The following is a 10,861-nucleotide window of genomic DNA, read 5'->3' as shown; positions in this document are numbered from 1 at the left end:
TCCATGCCAAAGTTGACTTTTTATGCAAGCCCCATGCATTTGACTACCCAAGAATGGGTATAAAAATATGTGCGTTAACGGGATTCCATATGCATTGTTTTGCATCGTGCTGACAACAACCACTCAGAAAAACAACAAAAATACGCAATTATTCAACATTACGAAATGCCACGCCTGTCCGAAAATGAGCGTCTGCGAGCCATTGGTATGCTTGAAGCAGGATCGAGTCAACGTGATGTTGCAAGACAATTAAACGTCCACAGAAACACCATTTGGTGTTTATTGCAACGTTGGCAACAGATGAATGCAGTCAGAGACCATCCTCGGAGTGGCAGGCCACGCGTAACCAATAATCGACAAGACAACTGGATTCGAACAACACACCTACGAAATCGATTCCAGCCAGCAACAGTGACTGCAAGAAGCATCCCTGGCCTTCGACGAATATCTTCACAAACCGTACGTCGTCGCCTCAGATGTGCAGGGATTATCGCCAGAAGACCCGCCAGACGTCCCATTTTGACAGGAAACCACCGTCAAGCACGTTTACAGTGGTGCAGACAGCGTCTACGCTGGACGGCCATGCAGTTGGGACAAGTTCTATTCACTAACGAGTCTCGTTTTCATCTTAGCCAAGGCGATGGGCGGATTCGAGTGTACCGACGTCGAGGTGAAAGTTACGTCAATCATTGTGTCATGGAAGAAGATCGGTTCGGGGGCGGCAGCGTTATGGTATGGGTGGGATAACAGCAAGACAGAGGACCCGTTTGATAGTGGTAGAGGGAAATCTCAATGGACAGCGCTACCGTGACGAGATCATCGGCCCTGTTGTTCTACTGTTTTTGCGTCGTCATGGCCCAGGCATTACCTTTCAACATGACAACGCCCGGCCTCATATTGCTCGACTTGTTCAGGATTCCCTTCAACAAAACAACGTGAATGTCATCCCCTGGCCGACTCGCTCCCCTGATCTCTCACCAATCGAGCACATGTGGGATGAGATAGTTGGCGCCTTCGACGTCAACCACGTGTTCCACAGACACTCTAGGAACTTCGAAACATGCTCCAGCAGATATGGACAGATATCCCACACCAGACGCCTGGTCCATTCCATGAGACGAAGATGTGTTGCTGGCATCGCAACCAGAGGTTGACACACACGCTATTGATTTGTAAATTGACATTTTAGCATGTTCCTTTTTTAAAAATATGAAATCACGCATTTTCTAAAGTCCGCATGGCAAATTAAACCAGTTGATCACTTACGGTAGTCTTTTATCTGTTGCAATCCGAAATTGTTTCAGATTTGGTAAAAAACATAACTTTGCATTAAATCTTATTCAATGTCACAGGAACTTTTGTTATTCAATATATAATCAGTTAACGTTATGTCTGATGGTCTTATTTTATATGTCTATATTGCCTATACCTTTAGTACGCATCATTGTGTTTGATCCAAAGGCCTTGGATACAATAAACTGAATTGAACTGAACTATCATTATTTTTGCAAGAAAGTACCTCCTTTTTTGTTAAAGGTATATTTGTAGTCGCCATTCGGCTTGTGGAGTTTCTACGAAATAACGAGCGTGTATAAGTGAACTGTATATTCCACAAATCACATGCCATGCCAGAGTAGTTTGGTTTTAATGCAAATTTAGGTAAAACAGTTTTTGCTTGGCATGATTACAAGACATTTTCATTTTAACCTTGGCGAGTAGTAACCCTGAAACGTCGTCACAAAGAATAAAGAAGTTGCTATTATATAATAAATCGCAGATACATAATCGTAGGACATCTGGATTGTACGATTCCGACTATATCATGACAATGTGTTTAAGAAACACTATAATACAGTAATGATAGCAGGTGTTCACAAACACAATGTCAATGTTTCACCTGAAAATACACGGGAGCAAGTCAAAATAGGGAATTGCATTGGACATATTTTCCCCTCTGATGCGTCAAATTGTCACGTGTTTACCATCCCACACTAAACATAGTGACTTGTCTCCTATTCCCACATTAATATTGTGACTTGTCTCCTATCGCCACACTAAACATTGTTACTTGTCCCCTATCCCCACACTAAACATTGTGACTTGTCTCCTATCCCCATACTAAACATTGTGACTTGTCTCCTATTCCCAGATTAATATTGTGACTTGTCTCCTATCCCCACACTAAACATTGTTACTTGTCTCTTATCCCCACACTAAACATTGTTACTTGTCTCCTATCCCCACACTAAACATTGTTACTTGTCTCCTATCCCCACACTAAACATTATGACTTGTCTCCCATCCACACTAAACATTGTTACTTGTCTCCCATCCCACACTAAACATTGTTACTTGTCTCCTATCCCCACACTTAACATTGTTACTTGTCTCCTATCCCCACACTTAACATGGTAACTTGGATCCTATCCCCACACTAAACATTGTGACTTGTCTCATATCCCCACACTTAACATTGTTACTTGTCTCCTATCCCCACACTAAACATTGTGACTTGTCTCCTATCCCCACACTAAGCATTGTGACTTGTCTCCTATCCCCACACTAAACATGGTGACTTGTCTCCTACCCAACACTAAACATTGTGACTTGTCTCTTATCCCCACACTAAACATTGTTACTTGTCTCCTATCCCCACACTAAACATTGTGACTTGTCTCCTATTCCCAGATTAATATTGTTACTTGTCTCCTATCCCCACACTAAACATTGTTACTTGTCTCTTATTCCCACACTAAACATGGTGACTTGTCTCCTATCCCCACACTAAACATTGTGACTTGTCTCCTCTCCCCACACTAAACGTTGTTACTTGTCCCCTATCCCCACACTAAACATTGTTACTTGTCTCCTATCCCCACACTAAACATTGTTACTTGTCTCCTACCCAACACTTAACATTGTTACTTGTCTCCTATCCCCACACTAAACATGGTGACTTGTCTCCTATCCACACTAAACATTGTTACTTGTCTCCTATCCCCGCACTTAACATTGTTACTTGTCTCCTATCCCACACTAAACATGGTGACTTGTATCCTATCCCCACACTCAACATTGTGACTTGTCTCCTATCCCCACACTAAACACTGTGACTTGTCTCCTATCCCCACACTAAACATTGTGACTAGTCTCCTATCCTCACACTAAACATTGTGACTTATCTCCTATCCCCATACTAAACATTGTGACTTGTCTCCTATCCCCACACTAAACATTGTGACTTGTCTCTTATCCCCACACTAAACATGGTGACTTGTCTCCTATCCCCACACTAAACATGGTGACTTGTCTCTTATCCCCACACTAAACATTGTGACTTGTCTCCTATCCCCACACTAAACATGGTGACTTGTCTCCTATCCCCACACTAAACATGGTGACTTGTCTCTTATCCCCACACTAAACATGGTGACTTGTCTGCTATCCCCACACTAAACATGGTGACTTGTCTCTTATCCCCACACTAAACATGGTGACTTGTCTCCTATCCCCACACTAAACATGGTGACTTGTCTCTTATCCCCACATTGTGACTTGTCTCCTATCCCCACACTAAATATTGTGATTTGTTTCCTATCCCCACACTAAACATTGTGACTTGTCTCCTATCCCCATACTTAACATTGTGACTTGTCCCCTATCCCCACACTAAACATTGTGACTTGTCTCTTATCCCCACACTAAACATGGTGACTTGTCTCCTATCCCCACACTAAACATTGTGACTTGTCTCTTATCCCCACACTAAACATGGTGACTTGTCTCCTATCCCAAAACTAAACATGGTGACTTGTCTCCTATCCCCACAGTAAACATTGTGATTTGTTTCCTATCCCCACACTAAACATTGTGACTTGTATCCTATCCCCACACTCAACATGGTGACTTGTATCCTATCCCCACACTCAACATTGTGACTTGTCTCCTATCCCCACACTAAACACTGTGACTTGTCTCCTATCCCCACACTAAACATTGTGACTAGTCTCCTATCCTCACACTAAACATTGTGACTTATCTCCTATCCCCATACTAAACATTGTGACTTGTCTCCTATCCCCACACTAAACATTGTGAATTGTCTCTTATCCCCACACTAAACATGGTGACTTGTCTCCTATCCCCACACTAAACATGGTGACTTGTCTCTTATCCCCACACTAAACATGGTGACTTGTCTCCTATCCCCACACTAAACATGGTGACTTGTCTCCTATCCCCACACTAAACATTGTGACTTGTCTCTTATCCCCACACTAAACATGGTGACTTGTCTCCTATCCCCACACTAAACATGGTGACTTGTCTCCTATCCCCACACTAAACATTGTGATTTGTTTCCTATCCCCACACTAAACATTGTGACTTGTCTCCTATCCCTACCTTACACACTATCACTTGTTTCCCATCCCTACCCTACACATTGTCAATTGTTTCCCATCCCTACCCTACACATTGTCAATTGTTTCCCATCCCTTGCGACAGTTCTGAAAAGATGTTTTTAAGAAACCTTTAGTTATTCATGTTTTCCTTTTATTTCATCTAATACGTCGATGGTAACTACAAACATACATGTATTACTTTACGATCGATGTGTCGCCATCCCCCGAGGATACATGTAAGTGCAACCCGTCGATAGTTTCAACAATCTTTACAACCCATTCAGCAGACAAATACTTGTCGTGAAATTCGATTAACGGAATCGGGTGGTTATTGTCGTTGGCGTGGTTCATGCTTGCCACCGTCTACCAAATGCGTAGATCGATGCTCATGATGTCAGTCACTGGTTTGTCTGGTCCATATTTGATGTTATAAGGACCGCCATCATATAGCTGGAATATTGCTGAGCGCGGCATTACAACAAACGAAAAAGAGAGACATAAAACACCATGCATGACAGATTCATAGGGAACAGTTGGTTTCGAGTCCCAGGTGCGGCATGCAGTATTGCTTTATCTTCAAACCGGGATACGTCCGCTTATTTTGATCATTTTATACCCGTCTGACTGATCACAGAGTGATGTTTGTTTCTTGCGTAATGCCACACCCATCACTATTCCAGCTACATGAAGGCGATATGTAAATAATCCAGTCTGGAACAGACAAACCAGTGATTGATGTAATGAACAACGTCCAACACCATCGGGTAACGATGCAATCAATTCAGTCAAAACGCCTGACAACACGTTCCATTTCAAGGCCCATTACTACACCATAGGTTGCTTGGGGCAGACATTGAGCCTTATTTAGCCTTATGACTCCCTTTCTTGCCGACCCGTGAAGATCCGCGGAAGTATAGGCCTTCAGCAACCAATGCTTGCCGTAAAAGGCGACTATGCTTGTCGTATTTCTTATGATACAAAAGCTGCAGTAAAACAACAAAATAATTGTTTTGGTGGTGAAAAGTCTGTTTTTCGCAGTGTATGATACATTTGGTTTTGATTTGATACAATAAATGCTACTTCGCACATTTTTATCTTGCCAAATGTCTTGCAATATAATGTGTGGAATCCACTTCCCACCTCAATTCCATTCTTTCATTCAGGACCAAAATTGTAATGATAATTTCACCGAATACTCATCATATCAGTAGGGGGCACGGGTGGCCCAGTCGCTGTGCAGAGTTGCGTCCCTTGGGCACGACAGAAACCTATGATTGTGGGTTCGAATCCCGGTTCGCCCCGATTATGTTTCTAGGTTTGTCAGCACCATACCCGTGATCGTGGGTTTCACCGAAGTGGTAAACGTCTGAGACCTGCATCTCTTCGGGAAGTTTTTCATTGTGTGAAGGTAAAATGCGGGACAAAGGGTGATGCGCGAACTTTCCATGGCTCTAAGTTCTTTGCCATAACGTATATTGAAACAGGGCTCTGCTGGCAGTATCAACAGTATATATTTAATCAATAAAACTAAACATGTTACAAATTTTGTGTATTTTTAGACAAGGTAAAAGAAAACAAATGAATCAATAGATAACGCATCTGTTGAAATACAAATGTTTGCTTGTGTCATGTTATTGAAAACATAAAGTTAGCTTGCTCCAGATGTTGGAAAACACTCTTGTATTTGTCCCAATCAAACATGTGTTTCTCAAAGTTGCTACGATTTGCTAATTGCAAACCACATCAGCAACGACGCCTCGAACAACCTCGTCCACTACATCACATTCTACGTTTTATACAACTTCGCCAACGATCTCAGCGACTAGGACTGCTACTGCATCAACATCTACGTCGCCTATCACGTCAGTAACAACTAGGGGTGAGTACCAGCTGATAATGTGCCACTTCAATCATTATCAGAAAAGATGAGAATTTAAACGGTCGATTTGATTCCAGTCTGATGTTAGTCAAAACAGCACTGAAGTTAAAACTAAAAAATACCCGTCGGCAGCAACCTCGGCAAACATATCGCAAACCTATTTAAGAATTGATTCATACAAAGTAAAAGTCAATTCTCATGATGTTTTATGTTCCTATCTTGTACCCCAAAGGATGAAGACACAATTTCATTAAGTACATGTGACTTCATGTTGACATTGGCAGTCATACAACAACCAGCTTTATCTCAGAAATGAAAAATTCGTCATAACGATGAGAAATGTCTGCTAAGAACTACGTTAACATATAAATTAATGACAGTGCGTCGTTATACATTTGCATCAATTACAGAACGTCAAAATGGCCAACACGATCAACGTGACGGGGGACATTTCAGTAGTTGTCAATGAACCTGTGGCAATTAAGTGTCAGTTAACATTGATAAACTGGCCAATCAGTCAGAGGTGCCTGTAAATATGTGTCGACCAGATACTGATGTAAGTTCAAAGATTGCTGTTGATGACTGTCACTGTCATTTTAGGAATGAATCGAGGAGATTGTTTGCATGTGAATTTCTATATGTTGTTGCTAGGTCGGGCAAAGAGTTAAATACACTGATTTTTTTTAAATGTATGCAAACACGCGAAGTTGAATATTAAAGTGTTAACTGATCGGAATCAAAGCTTCTATATTTCTTCATGCCAAGGAATGCTTATGAACGTCAGCTTCACGGTCATGTGATCGACCTCTCGTCAAATGGAAAAGCCGTATATCGTGTAAACTTAACATTAAACAAAATATTCTGCAACCATGTCAGCATCAAACAGTGGTGGTTAGGAAAACTTGCAATATCAGACAGGAAGCATGACGATTATTTAACATCGCCTTTTCTAAAATAAAATGTTGTCTTTTTCAAACATTGACCTTAAACTTTTGAAACTTTAATGTATAATCTTCTGGGATATCTGTCATAGCTTTCCTTTCAGATCTGAGATCTCATTGAAATCATTGTCAGTGGGCATCTTTAGTCATATTATCTTATTGAGTTAGAAAACTTTCTTTAACATCGGTTCATAGAAGGTCATTAGCACTGAGTATTTTACAATAATTTACATAAATATTTACATAAATAAATAAACAAATACATATGAAGGTAAACAGTCATTTAAAATCAACTTATTGCTTGTGTTTTGGCATCGTAAATATACTGTAGGGTTGTTTTAAGCATCGATGTTGTTCCAAGCAGGTTGGTTATTAATTTCTGTTTATTCAAAATCATTTGAGATTGATTATCAATATTGCTGTGGTGGTTGTTCTCAGTATGAAAAGTAACTATTATTGTTGAATTAAAACTAAGAATTTGTGTTAATTACATATGCTAGCAACGTTTACAGTGTACACACAATCCAAGGTTAAATCCTCCTTGATTATCAATTTTTGTAAAGTCTCCATTTAACTATGAAAAGTGTATCACAATAGAATGGAGATCAAAGACAATGAATGATCGAGGAAAACTTAGAGGAATGGTCCAAGATACAAACTGACAGCAAAATAAACTTTACTATAATAGTTTTAAATCACATTAATTTAAAAATAACAACAGGTATATGCATGGGGTAAAATGTTTTGAAAAGATAAAAATCTCAACGAAATCAACATTTAAAAATGTAATAGACATAGAGCACACACATCTAACATCGCTCAAGATCAACGACACGTCACATCAATAGCGTGTATGACCACCCCCTACAACAAAACATGCAACAACTCGTCGGCGCACAGAAAAAGTCATTAGTCTGATGACGTCACGTGTGTTACGTCGCCATTCTTCTAGGAGGACCTTGATCAGTTCTTGTCGGTTGGCTGAAGGATGTGGAAAAATGACAATGACATCGCAGAGATGTTCTATGGGGGACATGTCGGGCGAGCGTGCAGGCCACGGCAACACGTCGACTGTGGCCTGCACAGTATGGGCTCTGGCATTTTCATGCTGATAAAGGACACCACGTGGCAGCTGTTGTAGAAATGGGAGGACAATCGGACGAAGAATGTGAATCAATGTAACGTTGAGTTGTCAAATGTCCGCTAACGATGACCAATGGTGTTCTCTCCTACCGACAAATTCATGCGACACGACCTCCTGAATGCAATATGTCGCCGTTCGTTCTCCCCTTCGGCAGTAAACACGCTGCCTTCCATCAGCTCTGAACAGACATAACTTTCATAAGTGAAGACGACCCCCTGCCAGTCACGTCGCTGCCAACGAGATCCTGGCCCATCTCAATCTCTGACGACGATGTCGCGCTGTCAATAACTGTCCTCAGTAAAGTCTGTGAGACGCCTGGTCACTGTCTGTTGACTAACCATATGCATTGAGGCATTTGTCGCTGATGACGCCACTGAGAGGTATCGATTTCGGAGATGCAAAGTACGCAAGTACCGGCCTTCATTGGGCGTAGTTACCCTTGGCCTGCCTCTTCTTGACCTTTCTTATGTCAGGCCGGTCTGTCTGCATCAGGTGACAGCAACACGGGAGAAACCAAAAGTTCTATCAATGGAGCTTGGGTGGCTCCCAGGGCCCGCTCGCGTTGTTCGTGTGTCAGTCGTGGTGTTTTTTTCGACTTGCCGTCGGTATTATTTATATACACTTATTGCACATGTAGTTTCGGCTTTTCGGTTGGGCGTGCCTTTTCGTATTTCTACAAAAATAGAAGTGCCATGGACGTGTATCACTTTCTGCGTGCAGCATTGATGTTTTTGGACGATATGTTTTGCATTGATACAATTTGAAATTGCATTTTCATTTTTAAAGTCGTAAAGTTTTCTTTGGCCCTCAGTTTATGTATTTCATGCAACTAAATTCAATTCAAATCAAATGTGTATTGCACGGAGGCCCATAGGTCAAAATACACGTGTGCATTCTATACATTGTATAGATTCACATGTTTAATTGAATATAAAACGAAGGTCAGGTCTTAAAATCTTAAACGTTATGTTTTTGCAATAAGTCAATTAAATTGTTGATCTGAAGGTCGAATTACATATATATTTGACGTGTATTGCTTTCTATTGTTTTTCTAAAGATCGACGTATGAAGGTGAAATGACTCAGATCTTCGATATTGTTTACGTTACCCATAAAACTTCAACGTCAGAGAATGACGTGACGAAGCACGTGACACCATTGGATTAAGAGACAAAATAGCAGTGAATATATATGAATGGACCACAGAAAGTCAGTGATGACACCAAGGTGTTTGCGAAAAGCGCATAATCATTCAACTTGTTAATATTGTGGTGCGTAACGGTATCAACAAAGTACACAAAGTCGAATATGTTAAATATTACTCTGGTTCAAGGCGTATCTTAAAAAGTGTACAACATTCAGACTGATCACTAGATGACAACGTATAAGTTCATTCTAGGCGGTACATATTTTTCTTTCTTGTTTTTTTCCCTATACATGTCGAGAACACCTGGTATCATCACATGATAGAGCCGGAATCGTTCAAGCGACTCCGCAGATATTTCTTCTGAATATGGAAACGGTTTTGTCGATATTACTTCAACCTGGCTTGAAAACGGTTAAGAAAACTACCTATGCATCCAACAAATTGGTAAACCTAGGCATAGCAAAGACTTGGAATAAATAGAATAGGTCTTACATTACTTGACATGTTCTGTCTACCTACTAATTTAGATTTAGTTACATTTCACATGCCTTACGGGGAAGTCTAATAGTTTACATATAAAGTAGCCAGTATTTAATGTATTTTATCGAACTTTTATAAAGGAATGTCGTCCACATTTTCCCAAACGTCATCACATTGGGAGTGTTAAAACCTGAACTAAAGTAATATTTACATGTTAGATACTGGACTCTTCCAGTGATCTCTAATCTTTGAAGTCTTTGTTCGCATCAATAAGGAAGAACGGGTTTAATTTTGTCATCAAATATTTTGAAAAGTCGGAATTTTTCATATATCCAAATCAATATTAAAATATTTCATTGTGAGTTTTCCTATTTTAAGCCAGATGAGCCACTCTTAACTGCCACTGCAACTAACTTTTAAGATAGTCATCAATTCATCAAAAGTCCAAGGCACTAATATTTTGGGCAACATTGTATTGCTAAAACGTCATTTCACTCACTGTAATAACCCGAAAGTTTTTTTAGTTGTCGATAGGTTTGGATTTCTAAACTGAACAATAATCATCTGGATAATTCAATTGCTGACTCAGCCCATTTGCTCTATCAGAAATAAATAACATCATCAGGAAACAGCAACAGAGCATATTCATGTAAATCAGGGAATGATTGTATGACCCTTCGACATGTATCAAGAATTTTAACAGCCAACTCAAATAGAATTGAGGTAATTACACTGCTCTCCAATAGCGCAATTAAAACCTCCAGTAAACCCACAATAACACCGTACACATGCTATCGCAGAAACCTGCTTGTTCTTCACACAGTGTCTTATTATTTTCGGCACAAGTTTTTTAAACTACAGTTACTTA

Source organism: Haliotis rufescens, unplaced genomic scaffold (assembly GCF_023055435.1).
Source record: "Haliotis rufescens isolate VD_foot unplaced genomic scaffold, xgHalRufe1.0.p SCAF_8, whole genome shotgun sequence".
Taxonomy (NCBI): domain Eukaryota; kingdom Metazoa; phylum Mollusca; class Gastropoda; order Lepetellida; family Haliotidae; genus Haliotis; species Haliotis rufescens.
This window is presented reverse-complemented; position numbering follows the sequence as displayed.